The sequence below is a fragment of the Rhamphochromis sp. 'chilingali' genome (genome assembly GCF_963969265.1).
Source record: "Rhamphochromis sp. 'chilingali' genome assembly, chromosome: 15".
NCBI lineage: Eukaryota > Metazoa > Chordata > Actinopteri > Cichliformes > Cichlidae > Rhamphochromis > Rhamphochromis sp. 'chilingali'.
The window spans coordinates 3,278,745-3,305,700 of record NC_137942.1 but is presented as its reverse complement, the minus strand read 5'-3'; positions in this window follow the sequence as shown (position 1 = coordinate 3,305,700).

The window sequence follows — 26,956 nt, the reverse complement described above, 5'->3', positions numbered from 1 at the left end:
AAAACTGGGGATGATGATAAGGGAAATTGTACAATCTGAAAAGAAATCTAGAGTTCCTCAAATGTGGATCTACAAATAAAAAATTGTTCTTGGAAGAAAAAGTGCCAGATGATGACCCATTTTTCAGGTTTTGTATTCATAAAGTGCTCTGTGTCAAAGTGTATAGATGGCTCATAGTGAATTCATCAAGCAATTGTACCAAAAAAAAAAAACGAAGCGCATTTCTTTGATTCACTTTCGGATGGAAAATGAACGAAGACAGTTATGCCACTCTATTTGTGCTTCTTCTGGATCCAGAGAGGTCACGGTTTGCCTGATATCTTTCTTATAGGTCTCCTTAACCTTTGCGGAAGTCTTATTGACTCTTACTAACCTTGCAGGGAACTGCTGGAGGACAGGAGATGATGAGCGTGCTCAGTATATGGAAAAAGGCCCATGTGGAGGTTTTTCCGCCCCCGCCCCGCCCTTGCCAAGCGACACCACTACCAACGCTTTGCATGACCTTTGCCTTCTGATTTCTGTTACCATGGTGAATCCTACATTGTTGTGAATTCAGCCACAGCGGACATATGTACAGTATGATACTCCAGCACACCAAGCTTTAATGCAATTCCATTAGTTACTGCATAGTTAGGAGGACCAGTTCTAATAGAGGTTAAAGGAGAAAGCGAGATCGTAAATGCAAACCGATCTCTGCAGTTGCCGACGTTTGTGCATTTCGTTTTCATTGCTCTGAATTTCCTGCGACATGCAATGCACATTCATCGGCTGTCGATGCAACTTTTCCAGCTGCCGGGGACGTGACTGCCCTGAAATGCAATTTACGAAACCACTCCTACTGGATTTCAGTAAATATGAAGTTGTCAGTGTCATTTGGAGTTTCTTATGGTTGTAAAGTCACGGTTAGCATGTTAGCATTAAAATGAAGAGGAAAAAACCTAGTGACTGCAACAAACAGCACGTGATTTTCAGATTAGGTGACGTTCACTTCTCTTAACCACCCGAGGTCTAAGTCAGCGGCCACCGGGCCACAGGTCCGTGAGTCGTTTGATGCCGGGCCGTGAGTTGAGGCTCGGGTGTGAAATTTATGGTTTTCAGGGTTTTTATCAGTTTTTAGCGTTATTTTTTTTAAATCGTTTTTATCATTTTTAACTCTGTTTCCTCGGGTCTTTTCCCGTGTGTCATGAATAAATCTTCTTTTTTTGGTCAGTCTGTGAAATATTGTTGGACAAACTGGTCGTGTCGCAAAAAAGGTCGGGGACCGCTGGTCTAAGTCATCGTCGGCGATGACCCCAGCTCTAATCTTAACCTTCATCCTATGTAATCAGAAGACTCGGCGTTCTGGAGACAAAGAAAATAATCAGTGTAAAGTTGAAACTTCCTACAGTTTGTGGTTAATAATTAATGGCTCTGTTATTTTCAGCCTTTTTTCTAAATAAACTTTTGTATGACATTTGTATTTTCAGCATTTTTTAGCAGTTCAGTTTAATTTTAACACAAAATGCCAAAAGGTACTCTGAATATTTTTTAATCACACACACACAAAAATATGTTTCACAACAGTAGCTGTGTTAAGGGTCATTTTCTGCCACAGTCCACTATGGCTGAAGCAGAATCAGGCTGCTACCAGGTAATGCTTCAAACAGAGCCTGTTGTATTACTGTTGCACAGTTATTTTCCTCCTTTTCAGTGCTGATTCCAGAGAATGGCTTCTTGCTATTGGAAGTGTTTGGGGGGAGGGAGGAGGCCGGGGAGGGGTCAAAACAAGACTGAGCTGTCGAAACACTGAGAGCCATCCTTCACGTCTGACTGTAGTGGTTAAAGGGCAGCCAGGCTCTAAAAGAAACCATTAGCATTTAGATTTGAGACTCTCCGTGCGCAGAGTAGCAGGGAGTGGCTGCGCTACACCTTAGACTTTTTATGCTTTGAGTGGGCCCAAGTGGCAGCTCCGGAGCCCTGATCAATCTCTCAATATGCCTAAATTGCTTTGGATGACCTCCTCGCGAAGGGACGGGATTGGCCATACTGATGCTTATCCAATCAATAGCAGATGCTATCATGGCTCATCAACAATGAAGTGTTTTTAATGGAGGTCAGGGCATGGAAGATCTAATTCATTTTAATTTGTAAATTGTGGCATGACAAAATTCTAATCAGGCCGCTTTGCTATCAGATATGCAGACTTCTGAGTGTCCCGCTCCGTCTCGCGCTCTCATTCCTTCTTCTCAGCCTCATTTGCATTCATGTCTGTCTGTTTGTGCCCACACAGGAGCGGAACGCATGAATGTATACATGACATATATTAAATATCAGTCAGCATTGAGTATCGCTCAGTTTCTAATGTTGAGCATTTCCCTTTTAAGGTGTCCGCATTTATCTGAGACAACTTTTTACTGAGGAACACTCTTGTGCGCGCGTTTTTCCTCATTAGGTGAAGATTGAAAAGATGACAAATATGACACGTGCAATTTATTATCTTAATTAATTCACTGTCTTCTGTCATAGACGGGCCAGCTCTGCCATCTAAAAGCCATTTTTCCGCGGTGTCGGTGGTGTTGTTGTAGGAAGCCCGCGCTGTGTCGTTTTCCCAGATTAGTGTAAGAGGTGAGCTTTTTCCATCTCCCTTTCCATTTCAGCTAAATTTGTCTCAGCCACAGTAATATGCACCACGGGATCTTTCCCCCGTGAGTGGAAATGCAATTGGAATGGGATGCGGCCGTCCGTTGTGATTGTGTGCAGATGAACCTGTCTGCCCTTGCGCCCGGTGCATGAGTGAGGCCATGCGATGCCCATTGCCTGCGTTGGCTTTCAGTGCAGAAGAGAAGAGGGCAGGTCCGGGGGGCACACTCTCCACACAAGGTAGCGCACTTGCTGAGCTGTGACAAATGCAATCAGTGCAGAAGATCGCCACGCTATTTCAAATGGATTAGGCTTCCTCTCAAGATAGATGGAGGAAAATTGGCGAAAACCTCCTGTCATTGTTGGCATAAACAAGAAATGGGTTGCTGTCATTACAGAAATATTCAAGTCAAGGATAGAGCTTGTAAAAAAAGAGGAAAAAATGTTTCGTGCACTATCAAATGGCCTTGACGAAGCCGAAATGTGGGGAATGCATTTAGGGAGGGATTGGGCTGAAAACGTTCTGTTCAAGGTCTGTTGCCTCCCCCCACCGCCGCGACCGTTGGTTGTAACACAGAAATCTATGAGGGAATTATGGAGAATAATCATTGATGAGAGCCAAGGGCATTATGCTGTACTGAAAAGAGAAGCTTCAGAAGTAAGCAGCACCAACCCCCCGTCCTCACTCTCGAGTGTCCCCATTGATTTATCAGGACTCTATTTTTAGTTGCACATGGAACAGTAATGGATTCATGGGAATTAACAATGATTCATGTGAAGCTAATATCAGAGATTTCAGAGGCTCGATTAATGCTGGAGGAATTCAGCCCGTCAACTCCCCAATTATTCATAATATTTCTCACACTGCATAAACACAGATGCTTCTACCTTATCAAAAAGGCTTGTTAAAAGGAGCTGGTGGTGTGTTGGCTTCCTTTCAAACTACACACTATAAGAACATCTAATGGGCTTCAATTATTAGCATCAATGTTTTTCCCTTCATGGTCCGGCTGAAAGTGGAATGCTGTTTTCGGATTGCTGTTACCAAAACATAAATTCCAACACCGAGCGTGTTTGTTACCCTTTTAATCCTGACGGTGTCTAGACATGCCGACTGCGGGGGGTTCCTACCCCATTAAAACGGATTTGGATATAATTTAGTTCAACAGTGAAGTGCAGTTTTTTGGTATCTTATGCAAAGAGGTTATTTACCAGTAATGTAACATGCATGCTCTGCACCTCTTTTGGTTCCAGCCCCTTAAGATGTATTTCTAATTTTTTCTCTTAGATATGGGGCCAAAGTGCAGGACTTTGACACTGGGAAATGGAATTAGGTTTAGGCAACAAAGCTATCTGTTTAAAGTAATTAAAAGACCGGGGTTTCATTTAATTAATTCGATGCTGCGTGGTGCTTAAATTTCTCCGTGAGCCGCAAGCGTTAGTTCATTAGAAGCGCAAAATCTGTCAAGAAAACAAGTTTAAATGTTTCAGTAGGCATTCTGTAACTTCATGGTGTCGTGTCTGGTGTAGCAGCTAAGCACTGAGACAACGAATGGTGCGTGAAGTCCACCGTACAAATGAAGCACTACGGGGGTGATTGTTTAGGCAACTAAACATACAGAAGTGTGCAACGGTTTTAGGCAGGTGAGAAAATGCTGTAAACAAAGAATGCTTTCAGAAATGGGAGTGTTCATCTTTTATTTTCATCAATCAACAAAATGCAGCGAATGAACAAAAGAGAAATGTTTGCTGTGACCACCCTTTGCCTTCTTCTAGGTACACTTGCACACAGTTTTTGAAGGAACTCGGCTGGTAGTTTGTTCCAGACATCTTGGAGAACTAACCACAGATCTTCTGTGGATGTCATGTAAACCTGACACACTCGATGATGTTGAGATCAGGGCTCTGTGGGGGCCGTACCATCACTTCCAGCACTTCTTATTCTTCTTTATGGTGCAGATAGTTCTTAATGACTTTGGCTGTACGGTCGGGGTCGTTGTCCTGCTGCAGAAAACATTTGGTGCCAATAAACAACCTTTTATATTTTTGAAAGCTTTCTTTGTTTACAGCATTTTTCCATACCTGCCTAAAACCTTTGCACAGTGCTGTATATAAACTGTATTTGAATGGATAATGAACAGATAATTTTAGGGATCTTGTCCGTTTCTGCTTGTAACATTAAATAAAAAAGTATTTTCTTCAAGAAACGGTACATCAGCGTAATCAAAGCGTCTGTTGTAGGTTTCGTCATTGTTTTTTATTTGTATTTCTTTCTAGAAATAAAATAATCCACACTTGACTATCGAGCATGTTTATGTGAAACTGTCTTGGATGCAATCAGTGGAAGAAGTCATTTCGGTGCCGTTACCCCAGTGAGTGCGTCAAGAGTCATCAGCAGACTTCAGATTGATATAAAGAGAGCAGGAGAGTGTTGATGCACCGTCTCGTTGGTTTGATAGTCTGTGTGTGTTCAGATGTGTAATGTAAAATTAGTTTGAATGTGTGTGTTCAGGCTTGGCTTGGCATTCTGCTTTGGGGTCGCTTGTAGCGTTTGCTCGGTGCAGCGGGCATGACCACAGCGACAATGGCGTTGACTTCTGCCTTTATTAAAACGGCACATGTGTCGTGTCACTCGTCCTCAGTCTTGTGCTTTATTCCACCTCGGCCGGTACCGTCCTCGTCGCAGAACATTAACCTTACCTCGGGACTCGGTATAGAATTTTGTTGTTGTTGACGGAACCAATGAAGCACAGAAAGCTGCATTAACTTAGTGCCGAGTTTATAAAAGGAATTACAAAAAGGGTTTTACGAGTTTAGCCCTCCAAGCAAGACTTTTTTCACCGACCACAGCATCTGGCAGGGAAGATTCCTGAGCAGCCAGTCAATGGAGATAAAGCTACAGTTGTTTCCTGTCACTAACATATGGACCTTACTGTTGTGTTACATACTCTTGCTTTTGTGTGAACATCACATTATATCACAGGAAACAGACGGCAGCTGAAATTAAGAATTTCAGTAAGATTGCCTCGGGCAGTTTGTACGTCTTCATTGTTTTTCTGTCTTCATATTGACTAAGTCCAAATATACCCCGAGGCTGAAAAGCAAAATAGCCCCGATTTTTAAGCCACATTAATTTTATTTTAACTTTAGAATTAGGTAAACTGCAACATTACTGTTCATATTGTATTTCCTATCTTGCTTCGTATCAAAACCACACTGATAACGCATGTCTTTAGAACTGAAAATAAAAGGGGAAAAAGTTTTACACAGCCTGTAGAAGTCAATGACAAAGCTTGTATGTACTGCATGAAAGCAGAAGGTGGGTAGAAGGAGAGACAGCGTACTAGATTCAGCTTCAAGGATGTGAGATGTTAGCGAGTTCGCGTCTAGGTCACGTAACATCTAACTACTTTGAGTATACCTCGAACTCAAAAGAGGTGCTTTCATCTGTTTCGGTGACTTTATCCGAACTTTTATGAGCACTAGAGCTGATTTATTTCTTCTGAGTTTATTTATGTAACCTGATGCGCACTGTTATCTACTGTTAGCAGAAAAAATAAAGTTTGTCAACCCTTTGGAATCACCGCGAGTAATCACTCACAGTGCAGCCTGAAAAAGCAGATCTCGTGAATTTAGCACAGAATTTTTACACATTTCATCTACACAGCTGTTATAGTTGATCTGTATTTTTTTTAGATGTCTTAAATGAATGAACAGCCCTCTGTAGGTCCTACCACAGGCTCTCAGTTGGGTTCAGATCAGGACTCTTGGCTCGACCACTACTGAACCAGAACTTTGTCTCTTATTCGTTTCCTTCTGTGTTTTGGATCATTGTCTTGCTAAATTCCCCAGCTCCTCCTATGCTTCAAGTCATGGATTACTGCGTGGCTTTCTTCATGCAGTTTTTAATTCATTGTTCTCTCAACGCATTTAATGCCTGAGACATCAAAGCAGCACGATGATGATCCCTCCAACCCACGTCTGGGAAGAGGTTTTAGTGTTGGTGTGCAGTGTCTTTTTTCCCCTTCCAAACAAGCCTGTGCATGTTTGTATCTGGTTGTTATGGAACAACTAGGTGGTCTTTTTGCAAACACGAGACTTGTGATGGTTTTCTTCATGATTTTCTTCCTTTAACTTCATTTTTATTGAGTCTTTGTCTCGTGGTGTAAACCTCACCATAGATTATTTTTCCCAGTTTTAGATTTCTGTAGGTGTGTTGTTATTACCCTTTCAGGACTGTATGTTGCAATCTTTGCAGAACACCCACTCCTAGGTAGAGTATCAACAGTTCTGAATTTTCCCTCTTTGTAGATAAAGCCAGGTCCTCCCACAGTCCAAAGACATGCACTTTTGGTCAACTGGTGATTTAAAAACTGGGTGTAGGTGTGAGTGATTGTGATTGTCTGTCTATCTGCGTTGGTCCTCTTTAAGACTGTGTATCCTGCCTATTAACCTACTGGAGCTGGGGTAGATTCTCGCACACATGTGACTCTGAGTAGATAGACGGATGTAGATAGTTTGTCTGATTGTGAGCTGATGGTCTTCAGAAAACTGTTGAAGCTTTTTTTTTTTTTTTTGTTGGAAAACCTTTCATGAGAAATCCACACTTTATCAGGAAGAGGATACTCTACAACCCAAAGCTGGAATCTCATGTCCTCAAGTGAAACAACTGACTCCAAGTAACTTTTTTCCAGCCTGCACTTGTTCAATAAATTCATGAACACAGTGCAAATGTTCATGTTTAATTGGTTTAGTCTGATTGTATTCATCTAAAATTTTGACTTTGGAAGCAATCAGTGTAAAAATAATAATAATAATAATAATAATAATCCTGGTAATTTCACAAACTATTTCTCATAGAGGATGACTGAGCTTTATTTTACCAGTTAACTGGAGATCTCCAAAAGCACATTATGTAATGCACTTGTCAAAATATAGCATTTTCACATTTCAGACCAGAAACACAGCCACTACTCCTTCAAACCTATTTTGTAAATTAAAAATGACTGCTTCGGGTACGCCCTGTTGAAGGCACGGAATTATAAAGGTAAGCCACTTCAAAATTAACCAGTGTGACACGGCCATGACTCGCTGTTTCGCATAGAGGAAAATATTGCTTTGAACAAAATATATATTTTAACTCGTCTAAAAATGAATGGGAAATATGAAAAAGCTGAGAAAATGTTTTCCTCGGCAATTGTCTGCATTAATTGAATGACAGTTTTATGATGAAGACTTTGTGTTCAAAAGTCTGAAGTTCCTCAGACTCGTTGTATGTGCAGCATATTTTCAAAGGATGAATAATATTTTTTAACTTTATCTAAAGCTCGCACTACTGTGCCTCTCAAATTATCTCCGAGCTGCCACTCTCTTCAAAGTAACTGACAAATACGTCACGCGAGCCTTTCATACCCCAAATGTTCTTTTTTTTTCTCCATTAATTCGAGATCTTTGCAATTGGACTCAAAGGCTGTCAGTGAACGAACCATGAACTGAACTTAAATATTTTAAAAGCTGAGTGTATGTCATACGATCCAATTTATTTGTATTCCTTTGATGTTACAATGTCATAAAAATGGGAATTTAGGTTAGAACGGTATTAGAGGAATCTTTACCAGGATGCAGAGGCTGGCATCACAGACTCGGGGCCTTCTCACCACGAGGCCACGCTTCCAACCATCCTGCGTTTAATCAAACTTGTTATGCAGCCTAAAACTTTATCCCCAGAGAAAATTTATGAGACAACGTAACAAACCAAGGCTGCTGTTGTTGCAGCCGTTTCTGTCTGTGAGTCTCTTTCTCATTGTGAGTGTCAGAGTTCATTTTTCACATGTTGTCAGCGAGGCAGCTATTTGCCACTTTCATTGTGCTCGATAAACAAGTACACAGGCATGTCAAAAAAGGATCAACAATGCCTCTCTCTCTCTCGGAATAAAAACGGGGGAACAGCGGGAGATCTGCAGTTATACACATTAATGCGAGTGGTTGTGGTTGCTTCACATATTTCAGCTGAGGACTAATCGATGAGAAGCATACACTGCCTTTTTCGTGTATTATTTTACAGCTGTGATGCACAAATATGCTTGTTTTGCACCCGAATATCTCATCTTACATTTTTTCAGGTATTTGGTATAGGGGGGATTCCTTTTCCTTTTCTTGTAGCGACGTATTGAATCCCCACAAAAAACACCGTGAGTATAAAAATGTGAAAATCAGCATGAAGTTCCACAAAATCTGTTGATATTCCTTTTGATGTTCTCGTTGTTGTATAGACAAGGATGACTCCACGCTGATGAAATAAGTTAAAAGCTATTGCCCCTGAAAGGATTTGGTAAGGTTTCTTTAATACTTTAACAGGGCAAATTGGACCAGATTAAAACACCTTTTCATGATTTTGTGCTGTCTGTCTTTCATGCTTTCATATATGCTGACAGCATTCTGCAGCTTTTCCTTGACGTTTTCATCTTTCTGCACACATTCCTGGTTGCAGAATGATAAAATATTATTACTTCTGTAGGTATCATCAAATGATTACTATTAACAGACAGTGATGAGTGCTGAGGGATTTTTATACAGACATTCCTGTGTTGAATGTAGCAATAACACACTATGAAAACACCTTACTGCACCTAGACTCTATTATTGTAACCACCACAATTAAAAATACAGAAAAGTGTTAGCCGTCTGATAAAATTGTGTTGTTGTATTGGGACTGTCCTGTTAAGACACTGACCCACACCTATGCAAGTATATTCAAATATAATAATAAAATAAAGCACATGGGAGATGGTAAACTTTCAATATCTACAAGTGAATTAAAAATATGAATGTACAAACCAGTCTATTAGCAAAACAGCTGGTTAACTTAATACATTCAGTCAATCAACTCTCAAAAAACGAATATCAGAGACATTAGTGTCTGATATTAATCTTTTAAACTTACGTTTTTTTATGGCCTGAGTTCCGCCCTCCTTCATCAAGGCTTTCCTTGCTAATGTGCTAAAGGAGTTATTAAAAAGTGCTCACACAAGCCTCTAACTCCTTGTTGGCCACCAGTAAGAGAAAACTGATAAGATGATAATTCGCACAGGGCTCGTTGCCTTATTAATGTCACTTCTGTTTCCTTGCAATGCACAGATCATAACTGATCTTATAGCAGTGAAAGCAGAGCCAGGGGCAGCTTGTGTAGCACATTAGTCTCCCATCAGTTTCTCATAAAAGACCAGAGATTTATACAAAACATGAATACACAGCGACCAACCTCTTAGCTTGACAACCTCCAGACCATAGACACCCGCATCAAAGTGGCAGCATACAGATCCTGATGGAATCGAACTCCAGCAGGGTCAAGCTTGTTTACAGAAATGAGTCTGGCCTCAAGGTGGCAGCAATTCAAAAGGTCGGTCAAACAGGCGATAATGACAGAGCAATGTGTGAGATGAAAGAAGATGGAGATCATTTTCACTTCTGCAGGTTTCAATTGACATCCATTTTTAGATTGAACTGGGCAAGCACTGCTTGCCTTGCTTACCCAAATGCATCAGCACTGGCTCTTAAGGCAGTTATTTTGAGTTGACAGTATGGCACCAAATAAATGCTAAATGACTGGGGTAAAATTGCTACAACTGCAGCTTTTATCAGCTCTACTTCTTGTTCTTTTTTAGTGTATTTGCCCTAAAATAAAGTTCTACTTTCCCCCTAATACTTTTACTAAACACGTGCGACACACGTGGCTTCATTGGCATCTCAATCCAATCAATTAGAAAGAAAAAGCCATCCTAATTCTGGGCATGAATTAAAAAACACAGCAAAAACATAATTTCCTCTATCTCTCCTGCAAAACACAGTAGCTATGTCTTCCAGCAAACAGCTGAAACTCTTGTGAGCCTCAGCGTGTTAAGGTTAAGGTCAGTTTGGTAATTTTTAAAAAATGAAGAAGTTTGGTGGGAGAGAAACAGCCTAACACAGAGTTAGTGAAACAAATGAAAAAAAGCCCTTCACATAACTTACAAGGATGTTGGTTTGCTGAATTTAAAGAATGGATTTTATTTGGCTTTGGCTTCTAAGGTTAGTGAATTATTTATGTGAAAAAACTGCAGAGACTAAAAAACTGGAAATAATTCTTTCACCTTGATATTTTCTTTTTGCAAATCCCCTAAAGTACAAAATGTGCCGGTAAAAGTCAAATCTGTTGATAGACAACATAAAATGTATGTAGCAATTTCACAGGCACACGTATAACTTTCATTACAGCAAACCAAAGCAATGGAAAAGTTTCAACACTTGAGAGAACATTGCAATTTTCTTCTGGCTATGCAGTGCAGTATTAAGAGAGGAATGGAGGCCACTCTCTCATCACCTGGTCACCCAGACCAGCAGACAGCATTGGCCGTCTGTCCACTCGTCTGATTTCCATCCCCTTGGCACACTGGGTAATAGAGATCAGTAATTGGGTGCTATAAATCCTGGCCGAGGACAAGGTGGGTCAGAACAGGCTGATTACTTAGGCATTACAGTCAATCTAAGCAAGTCCTTGAATTGAAAGATTTGGTGAGGTGGATTCTCATTATCGGGCTCGGTGCATGTATGCATTTGTGGGAAAGAGTAAGGGCCAAGGTCCCCTTCCCATCTGCTTTTGTGGGATGACATTATGCAATGCTCCAGTGCCCTCAACCGTGCAGACTCGTAAACATCACAACAAATTTATTTTCCTCATCCTCCACAGTTTTATAAGAATGTTTTCAGAATCATCAAAGAGTGGTCGCGGGGCCCGCCTGGAGTTTTAAGACCACTCTGAACGGCTCCTCGGTGCATTAAGGACCTCTGTCCTGGTGACGCATCTGCAGCAGGTTCAATGTTAAACGCTGGGGAGGTCTTCAGTTTCACTCTGCAACAAGCACACAAGCTGGACTTTGTCTCTCTCCATCAACCATCGTCAGGCCTCAGCTCGCGGTATTTATCTTTCAGCGTCGCCGGGAACAACAAGCTCTCGAGGTGATTAGCCCTGTCATTTAACATGAAGCAGATTGATGGCTATTTGGTGAAATGCACCTTTCTCTTATTTTTCATCTCAGAGCCTATGAGCTTAATCCATTTTAAGCTTCTCAGTATGAAAAAGAGTCTATGGAAGGTGAATTAGAGTGTAAAGCTGATAGTCTTTCTCAGCATTCTTTCCAGCTGAAGGTGTGACTTACTGGATTATGGGAACAGTAGTTTCTGCTCCAACCCCCTTAAGTTCTCTGATGCGGCTTTTATATTGCAGCCTATTTTGATACATTTATTTATTTTATTTTTTTGTATCGAGAGCGCATCGAGTCCTTCTGACTGTGAATTTCTTCATCATGAGTTTCCCTGCTCCTTTGTGCCATCAGTCCTTCCAAAAAGTCTTTGATTCACAGCCTTCAAAGTCATCTGTCTGGAAAAAAAAAAAAAAAAAAATGAAATCAGCAGCAGCCCAAAATGTAAAACCATGTCATGAATAGCAATGTGGTAGCGATCCAAAAATATGGACTAAATGAGCAAATGTGATAAATTATCTTCTCATACATTTAGAGGGGGGAAAAATAAGCTGGGAGAAAAAGATATATGACAAATTTATGCTGTAGCATCAGTGCAAACCCCTGCAGTGTGAAGTGTTCCCACTCAGAGAAACACTCGTGCTAGCATCATCCCTCGACTCCTATAACAGCATGCTACTTCACTTAGCAGCCTCCATTTGGGATGCAGCACAAACACTGTTTTAGCGCTTTTATCTTAATGCACTGCAACACTCTGCACCACTAAAGGCATGATTATTGTACAGAGAGAAGAGCGGCGTGCATTTAAGCAAGTCTTATTTAGACAGGAACTTAGAACCAACCTAACCACTCAAGGGCAGATGGCTTTACGATTCTCATTGCTCATTCAGTTCATTTAGTTAAATAGACTCTTTGCATATATTTTAAAATAACACTAATTCTTTGCATTGTTATCCCAGTTTAAACCATAATGTCCTACTGAGTGTGTTTACTGTTTTGGAGAGCAATTTATTAGCAAGATAGCAGACTGTTGTCACTTTAACCATCTGCTGGATGGTTTGGCTGTAAAACACTCCTCAAGGGGGAGAAAATCATTTGAGGCTTTATAAGGATCCCATTGAGGTTGGATTGCTTATTTCCATTTTTTTCCTGTTTGATGAGACCAGAGTGGCATATGGCTTCTGTCAGCATTGCTTTGAGGCCATGTGCAGAGGTGGGCTTCAGCAACACTAAGCTGCCACACCCAACGCCAAGGATAAAACGTCTGTCACCCTCCAGCCTGAGCACAGTCGGATCCAACGTGGCACTGAGGCTTGTTCTCACACTTTTAAGAGGCCACCGATTTAATAGAGGCACAGTGTCAGTGCTGACCTCATCCGCTGATGTCTTCACAGCTAATGCCCTAACATGTGACATTGACACTCTGCAAGACAAACAGTAAAGGAGGAAGATGGATCGGCGGAGAGACTCATACATCTCTCGCCGGATGGAGGAGGGTGATGGACAATAGATGGGGGAGAAGCGTTGTCAACGGGAAATGACAAAATCAGGCATGATGTACTTAATTTTGTGACGGGTCTTGCAGTCATATGATGTTACATCACATTATGTCATGTCACATGCTATCATGTCATGTTACATCATTTCACGGTGATCTGGGCAGGCGCCTTTTGTGTTGCAAGTATTTTAGGAGCTGATTATTGTAAATAAAACGGGGATCCACTAGACAAAAATGTACCTGACTTACAGGATAACTGAGCACGCTTTATAATCATATACTATCCTGGGTGTGTAGGCAAGGGCCAAAACTTTATGGCACAGGAAACTTTGTGGGTTTTGTAGTTTTTAAGAAGGGATATGTTAGATACAGACAGAAAAAGGAGGACTGCATTTGCCAAAATAAAGTCTCAAAATCATCAGCTATCATCACATATATTCTTTATTCACCTCTTTGTTTTTAAATCTTAACTGTATTATTTGTAAACACTCGCTTGGTGCAGGAACATTAGGCCTTGAAATGAATATCTCTCATCCGGTCTGAGGATATCTTGGCTATATGCTCCTAGAATGGGAATTGAGCAAGACCAATGTAGATAACACAGCAAGAGGGATCGATATCAAAGATATCTGAATTTTGACACCGATATCATTATAGTATGAAAGCTATCAGTTTTCATAGCAGCACTTAATTAGCAGTGCAGTCTTGCTTCTGTGAGTTTTTAAATATTGATGGAAAATTTCAATCATACAGTATACAACTTCTCTCTGTTGTTTCAACTAGATTTTAATTTATCTAAAATAAATTAGATAAAGCAAACTTAATATTTTCTCAATATACTGCACAACTAATTACCTAAGAAGAAGTGAGTACTAACTTTGAGTACAAGGATGTATAATTTAGTAGGGACATGTCCTTATTAAGCTAAATATACTGTGGCAACTGCATTGTCCCTGGCAATAATTTTGATAATACAATTAAAATACTGTGGTGACTCACTCCTAATAGAGATCAAAGAGACAGCTCCTTACTTTTTTATTATTTGGGCATTTTGCCTTTGTTAAACAGTGATAATTAAGAGAGACAGGAAATATGGGGAGCGAGGGCAAGCGAGCGACATGTAGCAAAGGTCCAGCTGCCTGAGAACTGAACCACAGACTGAGTGCTGGCGGTGTTTTTGCCCATGTGACATGCAGTCAAACCACACAGCTATCGTGTTATGCCTGTACAGCACATTACACAGAGGATCACAATGAACACATGTAACATGGATGATTATCAGCGGAGGCTTGTCTGCCCTAATGCGTCGTCCTCCTTGTTGTGTGTTTGCATTGAGACCAGTTGATAATCGGATTCTTTTTTTTTAAGGGGTACAGGTTTAAGGCACTTTGCTTTGGGTTCTCTTCTTGGACCAGGGAACTTTGTCTGTTACATTGAGTCTGTAATACATTTGTAAAAAGCCCAGCTGTCACTAGCAATCAGCAGCCAAAAGCCAAAATGTGAAAGATATTTCTTGATGGCTTTGCAGAAATATTGTTTGCTAGTGATGCCACAACAGATGATTTCACATGTATTTCCTAAAAAATAAAAAGTAAATAGAAACTAATGTCAAGTGTAGCTTTAATGTTTGAAACTTACCACAGTTAATCAAGGGGGGGGGGGGGGGGGGGGGGGGAACAGAGTTGCAACCAAAGAGAAAGAGAAAGGAGAGAATATTTTAATGCGAAAGTTTGCCCTTCAAAGAAAATCACCAGCTGCCCTTGAGACTGGCTGTGCAGCTCCTTTTGATTACTGTTTATTAGCAGCCTGTAATGCCAGCCAACTTCTGCTATGTTCTGTTTTTCTATGTGTAACAACTGCAGAATGGATATAAAAGACTGCTATAACCACCACAGCCTCACCTGGTAGTTTGTGGACTCGCATTCGGACACCTAGACTTTAATTTTGCGGTTTGGTCATATTTAGGGTGGAATAGTAGGTTGTGATTTGGATTTGGTTGTTTGCAAGCTACAACCTGGAAAAGGTATTTTAGAAATTATGATTAAAAATTATCCCATCAAAGGAGATCAAAAATAAGTTGATCCTCAGAGAACCGACAAAAAGCTGTTTTAATATTAAAATGTTTTTACTGTAAGTTTCTCTTTTATAACAAATGACTCGGAGGTAGATTTTTGTATAACTCAACAGTTTATTAAATATTATCGAGGCTTAAACTATCCGTGTGGCTGCAGGGACATACAAGTGGGTGCTAACTAGGGGTGCAACAATACTCGTATCGATATTGAACCGTTTGATACAGTGCTTTCGGTTCGGTACGCATATGTATCGAACAATACAAAATTTGTAATTTATTTTATCAACTTTCCTTCTGACGATGCTGTCTGTGTTGAGCGCTCAGTGAATCTGCGTTCGACTACTCCGCCTAGGCTGCACTGTCGAGCGCAGATCCACTGAGCGCTCAACACAGACAGCATAGTCAGGAGGAAGAGCGCAGGGCAAGCTAGCGAGACAGAAGTTAAGCTCTCCTTACAACATGGACCTCCCCCACCCTCATTCAGATCTGGCGTTTGGAATTATTTTGGTTTTCATGTGAAGGTAAGCGAGTCATGGACTAAAGTAAAACAGTATGTTGGATGTGCCACGCAATGCTCAATTACATGGGTGGGAACTAGTGTGTTAGCGCAGTTAGCTCGTTAACGTGTTGGCTGTCTAGCCCCACCCACGGGGCAATCAGGGGTAGCTGTTGAAGGAGATTTGCCGTGTTGCGGCGTTAACGTCATTTCAACGAGATTAACGCTGACAGCACTAGTGGGAACACAACGAATATGACTGCACATTTACGCCGACATCATCCTAGTGCAAAGACAAGTGGAAGCAGACAAAAACAACAAGCATCCATGCTACAAACTTTACCCGAGTCATTTAGACAGCCGTTAGCACAGGATTCTCCTTATGGGGACCTGATATGTTTAATATTGTGGCGAGCTCAGACAAGGAGGAGACGGAGGTATCGTTTGGTCTTGCTTCCCGTGAGCTAGCCAGGGAGCACAGCCGTTTATTGACATCTGCAGAAGAACACTGCCGCTAGCTAACTGCTCAGCGCAGCAACCGCACAGCAGCAACAACAACAACACCACACAGGGCGCCCTCTGACCCCGGAAGGACACACCGTCACCCGTCACTATGGCAACATAAACAAAGCATAACTGTACAAACAGAACCCCGAACAGCCCGGGCTACCAAAATCTATCTCTTCCCTGCCCGTCGGGCTATTGTAGGAAGGAAAAATATATGTCAATGCTTTTGCATTCTTTCAGAAATGTAGCTGGGTAATTATGTCATTGGCATCGGTGAGCCACTGTCAATATGTGACATATTGAAATCGCGTTTGAATTTGCGCTTGTTTTTTGCTTACACTTTGCAATCGCACGAACTGTGTAGAGAGCGACAGCACTGATTGGTGAGTGATGATAATTTGCGCACCAATTCCTCTGACATCGTCTTATTAATCGTTAGCTTACTATGCAAACATGACAAGTGAAATCTCCCGCAGCAAGCTTAAACATATGAGAGGTTGATCGCGCAGAGAATCGCTGAGCTTATGTGTGTGTGTGTGTGTGTGTGTGTGTGTGTGTGTGTGTGTGTGTGTGTGTGTGTGTGTGTGTGTGTGTGTAAAAGCAGCAGGATATATTTTAGTTCTGCTGAGACAAATAAGACAGGTCAGGGTGAAGAAGTGACAGCCAAAGAAAAGCTTACCACAAAACGGAAAAGTTATGACAAATCAGACTATAAGGCAAAAAGAAAGTGCAGCTTTATGGTTTCATGGACAAAATAATTTCTGTGGCTGCGATATGGCGAGCTAAATAACCAGGGCTGCACATAAGTGGTCCGCAGGTGCGCATTCGCTGTCAAAAAAAAAAAAAAAAAACGCGCACAAGATATGAAGTTGCAACGCGCGTTTGCGTACATAAGGTTTTCTGGAGGAGAACAGACATTTGTTTAAAACTCTTAAAGATGTCGAAGAAGCTCCTTTAAGCAATTACTGTGATGTTCCTCCACCTCCAAAGAAATGTCAGAAGGAGTCCGAACCACAAAAGAAGCACGTATTCTCGGAAAAGTGGTTGCAGGAGGTGAGCTGGCTTCAAACAAATGATGAACGCACAGAGATGTGGTGCGGAATGTGCCGTGAAAATCCCACTCTAGTGGACAAAAACAGTGCTTTTTATATGGACGCAAACGCGCGTTGCAACTTCTTATCTGGTGCGCGTCTTTTATTTTGACAGCGAATGCGCACATGCGGACCACTTATGTGCACCCGTGTAAACTTCCGGTGAGTGACACTGTAGAATTCTATATGTATTACTTGCACTAGTTATCAGGTATCTGTACAATACGAACACACAATCAGTTGATGCTGCTAGCTAGCCAAACTTGCTAGTGTTAGCGGCTAATTCAGTTCAATTCAACTTTATTTATATAGCACAATTACAATTTCAAGGCGCTTTATTGTCAGGTAAGACACTATAATGATACAGAGCAAACCCATTGTTGGTTTGCCATTGTTGGGGTGTATAAACACAAAGAGGTAAACCAGGTGAGTGAAGAAGCACTGCAGATGCACTGCAGCCATCAGTGATTACCATTCGGGTTTTAAATACCACAAGTAAGCCACAAACTAACTGTTCTACTGGGGTAATAGGATGTATTTAAGTTAAAATGGGGGCCTGACTGAATTTAACTGAATTAATAACTTGAATCAAAATCTCAACAGTCAACTTGTGGCTGATGCCCACTCCCCCTGGACTCCTCTTCCTGTTAGGAGGAGGTTGTTTTGTGCTCTTCCACATCACCAAGCGCTTGCTTATAGGGGGCTGACAGATTGATGGGTTTCTATTATAATATTGTGATGGCTCAGTGAATTGTTTTATATAAATAGAATTGAACTGAATTGTGACAGAACAGTATCACAGATTTTTCTCTCCCTCTTTTTTCTACATGCTCTGCTGTAAATACGAAGAAAAAAACCTCTCAAAACATATTTATAAATGAACACATTGAGCAGAAATGTGTTCAAATAGAGAGCAGCCCAGCACATAGAACACAATACCAGGCCTAGCAAAGGCACTTTGCTCGGTCTTGACTGTAATATCATGCTTCAGTAAAGCTGGTGAGGCCAGAGCGACTAGCAATGTAAAGAGGGGGGCATCTTTTTGAATCAGGGTGGCTTACAGTGAAATAAAGTGCCTTCAGAAAGGTGCTAGGGGATGAATTTCCCAGTCTGGTTTTTATTGCCATTTTCCCTTAAACTGAGATAAAACTTAAATTGGCAAATTAATTGAAGTGCGGGAAAGTGAACTGAAAGCAAAATCAAATTTCGAAGGAAAGTAGAACAGATTTGAAAATGTGGAACTAAAGTAACCTTGACACGTTCCTTCTCCTTGCTACGCTGCTCTGTGTTTTATTATGTTTGTGTTGTATTATACACTCTGTTCATACATAGCTGAACTCTGCTTAATGGACTAACCTGCCAAACTCACAGCAGCACAAACACAAAGGGACCTGCTGCTTTTAAAATGATTGAGCCTTGACTTGTCAGCGACAATCTACTTTCGCCCTTGAATGCTAATTAGGCGATGTTTATGCAAAGTCCCGTACGCGCTCCCAGATGATCTTCGGCTGGATTTCCAAACTCTTAAAACAAATCTTAACATGTTGTCAGCATAACAATGTCAATAAAATGACACTTCACTTGCTGTGTCAGTGAGGTATTTTTCATTCCCCCGACAGGAAAGGCTTCAATAAGATCCCCCTGCAGCATTCTACATTATCTAAATCTGTGACACAAATTCTACAATCAGTCTGACAGCTGCCCTAAAACAAATTAAAATGTATGAACTGAAAATGCAAATGCAATCCAACTCATTTCAAAAAGTTTTCTGTTGTTTAAATGTTTGCTGGAATTATTGTTCGTGCTGTGTAGGGCAAACCCAGAGGCATATTTTATTAATATTTAAAGCTCCTTTTTTATTGGCGACTTTTGGGCATAAAAGTTTCATAAAAGTTTGTGCCATAAAAAATGTCTTTATAGAGTTTGGGTGACTTACTTTTGTCGTTTCCCTGTTTTTGGGATCTGCTGATATTGGTAAAGGTGATTACGGACTAAAATGAAAGATTTAGTGTTCAGAGTGGTGCAAACGTATCCAGTTGGGACAATGTTGGGATCAATAAGATGCATTTCGCAGGCTGAATTTTTTCCCCCTGGGTCGGTCAATAAGTCACGATTTATAAAAACAGCAAGTCTTTTTTAATTGGTGGAAAAATCTTCACTGATGCAAATAGAGAAAAACTGACATACAGTGGAAGTAGACCTGAGTCATTCTGCTTGATTTTATTTTTAACCTACAACTAAAAAACATCTGAAATTGCATCTGTCCCTCACAATCAGATTGCGTGCAGATGTCGACACACCCAGACCGTCGTCTTTATAAAGGTGTTTAAAGCGCGCTGTCCAAATCTGAATATCCACTTGTCAGTGTCTAATCAGCCCAATTTGGAAATGGGATGGGGAGGAAGGGCCAAGAAGGAAAACCTAAGAAAATGAAGCATTTGGAGTGGGTGGGGGGCGGTGGGGTGGGAGTCACTGCCTCCCACCACTGCTTGGCCCTGACACCTTGTGAAGAGTGCTCATTCATCACGCGGCGCAGGGCTTGAGCCTCCGTAAATCACTGTGGATAAAGGACGCGCCATAAAGAATGGAATTGTGAAGGTAAGGGTTTTAAATCCCCCTAGATGATCCGAGATAAACACGGAGAGACTTTTGACAGTCCCTCGTTACCGCCACAAGCGAGAGGAGCTGTCACCGCTCCCTCTTTGCCTTTCATCTCTTGGTAACAGTCTGGCTGCTAATATCCTCAATTATCTCTGCAATATGTTGCTGGGAAAAAGGGAAAGTTCCGAGGAGGCATTCGCACAATTTAAAAGTTTTAATTTGACAGCTTGTGGTGTAATGATGAGTTGTGATGAGGGTAGAGGGGCTCTGCAGCCCACACTAAGTATGTGACAAGTGATCGGGCTGGACTGCGAATGGTTTGTGGATGTCGAGACTTTCTGCGTCGCATGTCAGGAAGCCAAATAGATGTTTCACAGGTTACTGTGTGGGGAAAAAAGCCCCCAAACTCCTCTTGTAAACAGCAGTGGCATTTCATCCAGTGGCTTATTTTTGGTGGCAAGGGAAGCATTTATCTGAAAAGAGAAAAAAAAATATTTACAGCAAGTCTAATCTAAATTTGTCATTCTCTGAGTGAGGCCTGTAGCGCTATCTCGTGTTAATATCTGTAACGCCTCCTTGACATTCTCCTTCTCTTGGACATAAATGCCAAAGTGTAGCGTGGCTTTGTGCCTGGCTTTCTTCTCTGAACCTACTACCACTCCTGAATCAATCATAGTGTGCAGAGACAGCACAGAAAGCATTTGCATAGGGGATCCGCCGAGTGTCTGATAAGGATGGCTAAGTCACAGTGCACGATGGAGACACAAAGGGCACGGGGCTGCTGCTTGAAGGTTGACACTCGGAAAATATCCTCTCTCCAAGGTACCCGGGCAGGTAATTGTCTTTTTTCCCCTTCTTTTTTTCCCTAACTGATATATACATAGCTTCAATTTAGAGGATAGACCAATCGATCATTCAGAGTGTCTCGAGTAATAAGTGAAAGTGATAAATCACGGCGTTACACTCAGGTTTATGAAATATTATCCATCCTGCAGGCGTGGACGCGTTATCTAGTCGTCAGAGTTCCTGGGCTGAGGTGCCGGTGTCAGAGCTCGGAGGCAGCGCCGCGCTGCAGCTAATAGGAAGATCCGCCTACGGTTGAAGTGCCCGATCCATCGAGGGCTTTGCACTGCAGTGCAATTAGTACACAAAATATTAACATAAGGATCAGGCGTGGCGATTCCACCAGGGCGCAACTTAAAAGTTCAAGGTAGTTCACGTCCGCGTGGTTCTGTCAATCTTCCTTCGCTGGAGTAATTGCCTCAGGTTTGCTCGGCTTGCATCGGTATAAGATGGAGTCAACAGCCTCTGTAGCATAATGACAGAGTACACACTTTCTTGCTCGCATTAACAGCTTTTTCTTGATAGATAAAAGTCCCAAATAATGCCTCCTGTGATGGAGTGAAACCAGGATAACAAATTGGCCCTTTGTGATAACAACCCCCCTGTGAGCTTCCTGGGCGTGAGAGATAGACAGACAGCTTTGAGGAGACTCGGGTCTGCAACAGCTCTGCGCCAGGGGAAAAGCTCCATGCCCTACAGAAGGATGGATAGTGTAGATTTGTAATGGTTCCCCTGTTTTTGACAAAGTAACCCAACCTGCAACCTTCATCCTCATTGGCTGAGCGAAAGGGCACCGGCAGAGAAGTCAGCCCGAGATAAGTAAAGTCTGTCGCTCTGGCTGGAACGTTATAAATCGCAGGTGCTTCAATCATGAGCGCGAGACAAGCGAGCTATCTCCCGTGACAACCTCCTTTTGACTCGACATGCAAAAAAACAAACTGATACAAGCCGGAGGAGGATGGGTTGGAAAGAACGAGGGCTGGGAGGTGACGTCTTCCTCCCCAACTTTTATTTAACGTTGCATGAAGCAAGATTTCATCTTAAATTAAAACCCAGAGCACACTTCCAAAAACGAAAAGAAATTCTAGGGCTGCAGGACAAAAGAGTTGGCAGCATCCATTAATTAAAACCCCATGGATTCTCCCTATTTGTTCAAATTTAGAATGAGGTGTAATTCTGCTCGTTGTGCACAAAGTGCATCATGATTTAAGACCTTACCCTCGAGTAGCAGTTTCTTAAAGTTGACTTTAAATAAGGTTCCACTCAAGTTTCAGATGAGAAACTGCAGCCATGTGAAGTTTAAAGATTTTGGACATAATACAATATTCATATGTTTATATTGGACATTTGACTGAATTCCACTTCTATCACAACCCCATGAAAGACTAAAACATCATTTCACCCAACTGACACAATTATGCTGTGCAGTGCAATACAATCCTATTCTATGATATGCAGATGCACGAATGTTTGGATCGGCTGTGCTTTCAGACATGAATCTGGTACTCCCGCTTCTAAACGACAAAGGCAAACAAAACTGAATCCTGCCACTTTTAATTTCAATGTTAGAACTCAACAGCAGCGTTAGGCTTGAAGAAGTCCTCTGATTATTCTGGGTGCTTTCCAGGTGTACAGACTTCTGGCATTTCTTGATTTAACAGTTTCTGTGGAAACTGCCAGTTCTCATTCCCGTGGCATCAAGCACCAGAACTTTTTTTTTAATGCGCAAGGTGTCCTTCGGCACTGGTGCTGAGGGTTTATAGCATAAGTAAGACGGGTCACGAAAAAGGTGACGTCTCGAGCACACCTGCTCTTCATCGCACCATCTGATGAAGAGCAGGTATGCTCGAGACATCGCCGTTTTCATGGTGCGATAAACGGGTAAAACTGGAGCGTGCAAGCTGTTGGTTACATTTGCAGTTTGCTTTTTTCTGCCCAGCACCTGCCTCCTTTTTGATGTGGATGTGCATGCTTCTTTTTTACATTTCTTTATGTATGATAGTTCTTTCACTCCTGACTTGTCACATGTAGACGTTAGCACTACATCTACCAACTCTTTGGTGTCTTCAGGTTGACAAAAGAGGTCTGCCATATAATGTTGCAATGGTCCGTATGTGTCACGGTTTGCGGGGCAAGCCGTGTGGAGTTGAAATAGGACCCAAAATGCGGCAGCTCTGGTGCAGATGAGTGTTTATTTGACAACCGAAAATACAAACAGCAACGGTGTGGGTACCATGAAACAGGAAAACCTAAACTGGGTAGAACTAATAACACAAACCAGAAACGAGGATGCAGGGAGGTCCGGGGAAATACATACGGGAAGACGCAGGGAGACCGAGGGGAAACAACACAGACGAACCAGCAACTACCATGACAGAAGACACAACTTAAATACACTCAGAGAACACAGGGAGATTACACACAGGTGGGGAACACAGGTGACACTGATAAACATAACGAGACAGGGCAGGAGTGAACACAACATGACGCATACTGACGAGAGACTGTCAAAGTAAAACAGGAAGTACACAGAGGTTCAGACAGGAGGAGAGAGAGCACGGGGAGAACACAGACATAACAGGCTGGGGGAAACATGGACTAAACACAAAGAGAGACGAGAGCTCATAAATACACAGAGGGGCACAAAGGGGGTAAGAGTCACAAAGGGAAAACACTTAGGGAACACCACAACAGGACACCTCAGAAAACATGGCCTAAATAAGGAGTGAAAATACAAGGAACCAAGAATACTGGGCCAACATGGCCCAGGACCATGACAGTATGTGCCTGTGCTAAAGGTACATGTTGGAAGAGGACAACTATAAAGTCTCTCATTTGTTGTTGGAACCAAATCCTCACTAATACGTTTTCGTTTGAAATCACATCTTTTTCTCTCCTCTTTGGCCTTCCGTCCACACTGAGATGGCGTTTTGAAAACGCTCTCCAAAGCGGATACATTTGAAAACGCAGTTTTCATGTCGCAGTGTGGCCAGCGAACCCGGAGCCTTTTCGAAAACGATGTTGTTTGCTCTCAGGTTTGACAGCCCTATTAAAGATTAATATCAGTCTGTACATGCTCCAGATAGCTTTTGTTCAAATTCTTTAACTCTCACTCGCCTTTGAAACTTTGTACTTTTGTGTTACTCGCAGCAACAACTCCACCTCATTGTTAGTCCATTTAAAAACCCGTTTCAAAGAGCCAGAAAGGAAATAAACGGCAGAAAGAAATGAGGCAGGTTGAATCGTCTTGCGTTTCACACATGCATAGTACTGGAACGTAAGCGTTTTCGGCTGTTTCAATGTGGATGCACAACTCTGTGAAAACGACTGAAAACGATAGTGTGGACGCGGAGCGTTTACAGACGTATACACCGTTATCATATTTATCCGGGCTAGTGTGGACGTAGCCTCAGTAGCAGATCTCCCAAAAACACCAGATTAGTTGGCTCGATGGTGACTGTTGGTTTAATCCTCTAACCCCCTTTACATAGCCACTCTCAGCCCTCACAGCCCTCACATTGAATCTTGTGTTTGCTTCTCGCTCCTCTCTCGGTACACGATTTGGCTTGCAGGGCCTCATTCAGCTGTTAAAAATATACAGTAGCGATGCATCTTACGGGTCAAGTTTTAGGCGTGTCATGCATTTCTGCAGATCTTATATGTAGTCTATAGTCAGTACCGCTAATGGACAAGTGCTAAAAATGGGAAAAGTCTTCTTCTGTTACATGTGATTACACAAAAGAGATTACACAACCTCGCCTGGTTTTCTTTTTCTTTTTCATGTGGGTGCTTCCATGGACAAGCACAGTACTTTGTTGATCAAAGTCACAGTGAAATAGCAGAGATATTTGACAGAGGAGTTGGGCTGAGGAGATAGATGCTTCCTTTTAACCCACACTCCTACCAAGTCTGTTCTCTCTCTGGAAAAGCCTTTGACTTTCTGTTCTTGTTTTGACCGCATACACAACACAAATCCCTCTCTAAACCTAAAGCAAGGCATTAGCTCTTTGGCAACGACTCAGAGAAGGGTATTAATCACATGACCACAGTTCAGTGAACTCTGCCTTGAAATATGAGACTCATTTCTCCTTTCTCCTGGATAATCAACTTAGAGGGGGGGGTTAAAAAAAATCTGATATTTCACCTTGAAATGCTTCATAAGTTGCTTGTGGGATTTTAAACTTGTCACGCTCATGCCTGATTATACCAGACCCAAAGAAAACAAATGAAATAAAAGCGGGGATTCTGCAGCACAGCTTCTCTTAACACATGCACGCCACGCATGCCAACAAGTAAATGAATAAATCTACATGAAAGCCCGTATTAATTAAAATGTAGTTTTCCTTCTTTTAGAGTTAACAGATGGGTAATTTTGGCTTAAACGCTGTATTCTGGCCAGTTTTGCCATTTTAAGAATCTTTTTTCAAGAATTTTAATCAATCAGCGCCCTCTGGGTTAATTTTATGGGATACATACGGACACAGTGATGTGTTCTTCTGTTTTTGTGTTTTTGGAGAGGCGGGGGGTGAGTGTAGTACATTATTTCTGCCCCAAAGACTTTAATGTGCTTTCCAACTGTAGTATTGGTATCTTACCCTGAATATTCATCAGGGCTTCAGTGTTTATTTCAGTGTTTCTATTTATTTGGTCTTACTTACTTATTACAAAAGGACGTCTTTGTTGCTAAGTGCATAAACACAGCTTCCCGTCCCTCTAAGTTCCTCTCAGTGTTCTTTCTACCTGTCACACCAGAGGAAATATTACTGACTTCTGTCGGAGAAGAATGTCCAGTAAACTCTGGCTGTAAGCACTGGTCCGCCTCCACCTCAAGTGGCCACGTTTGGGGTTTCAAAATTTGAACCACGAGTTCAGTAGCAAAAAAATAATTTTGTCATGGTCACTCTTGGCTTCAAAAAGAAATCTGCCCGGTCACCTGGTGAAATGTTCACCTAATTTCGCCCGTTGTGACAAATTCAGGCAATTCTTTACTAAAGCACCCGCTGAACCTGCATTGAGGTTATGCATCAACAGGGGTGCAGCTGTTTTGATCGACAGGGGGACTCGTCTATTAGCAATTTGGTGCATTTGAACTGAAGTTTGCGTGCTGGTGCTTTGTGAATAAGTAGTACACTTTTAAATAAAATGACTTGCTATGCAGTTCAGCGTGGCACCAAAGTGATCTTCTGTAATCAAAGGTGCACGTTGGAGAGTCATCTGCACAGGGCAGTGTTGTATCTTACATTGTTAAAGAATGCAAACTGCCAAAATGTAACTGGTTCTTCTTTTGGCCACTCTGCAAACATCCATGAAATTCAGAATAGTAGTTTTCTGTAATGTTGCAGAGTTGCACAGAGACCTCGCTCAGGAGGAGGCATATTGTAGGTGACTGTCCTGATTTGCACTCTGGTAATTTATTTATCAGAGTCAGTGCACCTTGGACCTAGCTCTATGTCAAGATATATTTAACTAAGTCTTATTTTTATTGTCAAAATAGAGTAATACTAATTCTGCATTTCTAGATAGTGTAGGCATGGTACACATTTATTTATCGGAGCCAAATCAAAGGGATGCTTCTTAAATGTCTGAGGTTACCACAGCCTGCAGCATCACATTTATTGCCAAATGACCAACATGGCCTCCGCTTTATTCAAAAGTTTGGGATACCCCAATCACTTGGAGGCACTTTGGGAGGAAAAAAATGACTATGCATGAAGGCAGTTAGATGTTAGAGGTCAAAGTGGTTCCCTGATGGTTCTGTGTCCTCGTGCTGAGCAAAGCCTGTCACCTCCACTGTTGTTCTCCCCTCAAACAACACTCTGCATTCAATCCTTTAAGGGGAAGCTGTGCCCTTCCTACCAACATGTTTAATTCATTCCCAGACACCCGGGGGACACTCGTAACAACAACAGAAAAAGACAAAAAGAGAGAGAGGGAGAGACAAGGAAGGGAAGGATGAGAAAAGAAATTAGAAGGAACGAAATGTTTGTTTTGTATCTGCTATTGGCAGATGTGTAATGAATGAACGAACGAATGGCCTAACAGAAGACCGAGGAGACTTGAGACATTTGAGAGAGAACATCAGTCACGGGAAGCTGTGAGGACAAATAAATCCTATTTTCTTGTGTTTTGATTGACTTCGGGAGCGAATGGGGGGCAGTGAAGATGCTGCTGGACACCTTGGCGTGCTCCCTCTTAATCAGAGGTTGATTA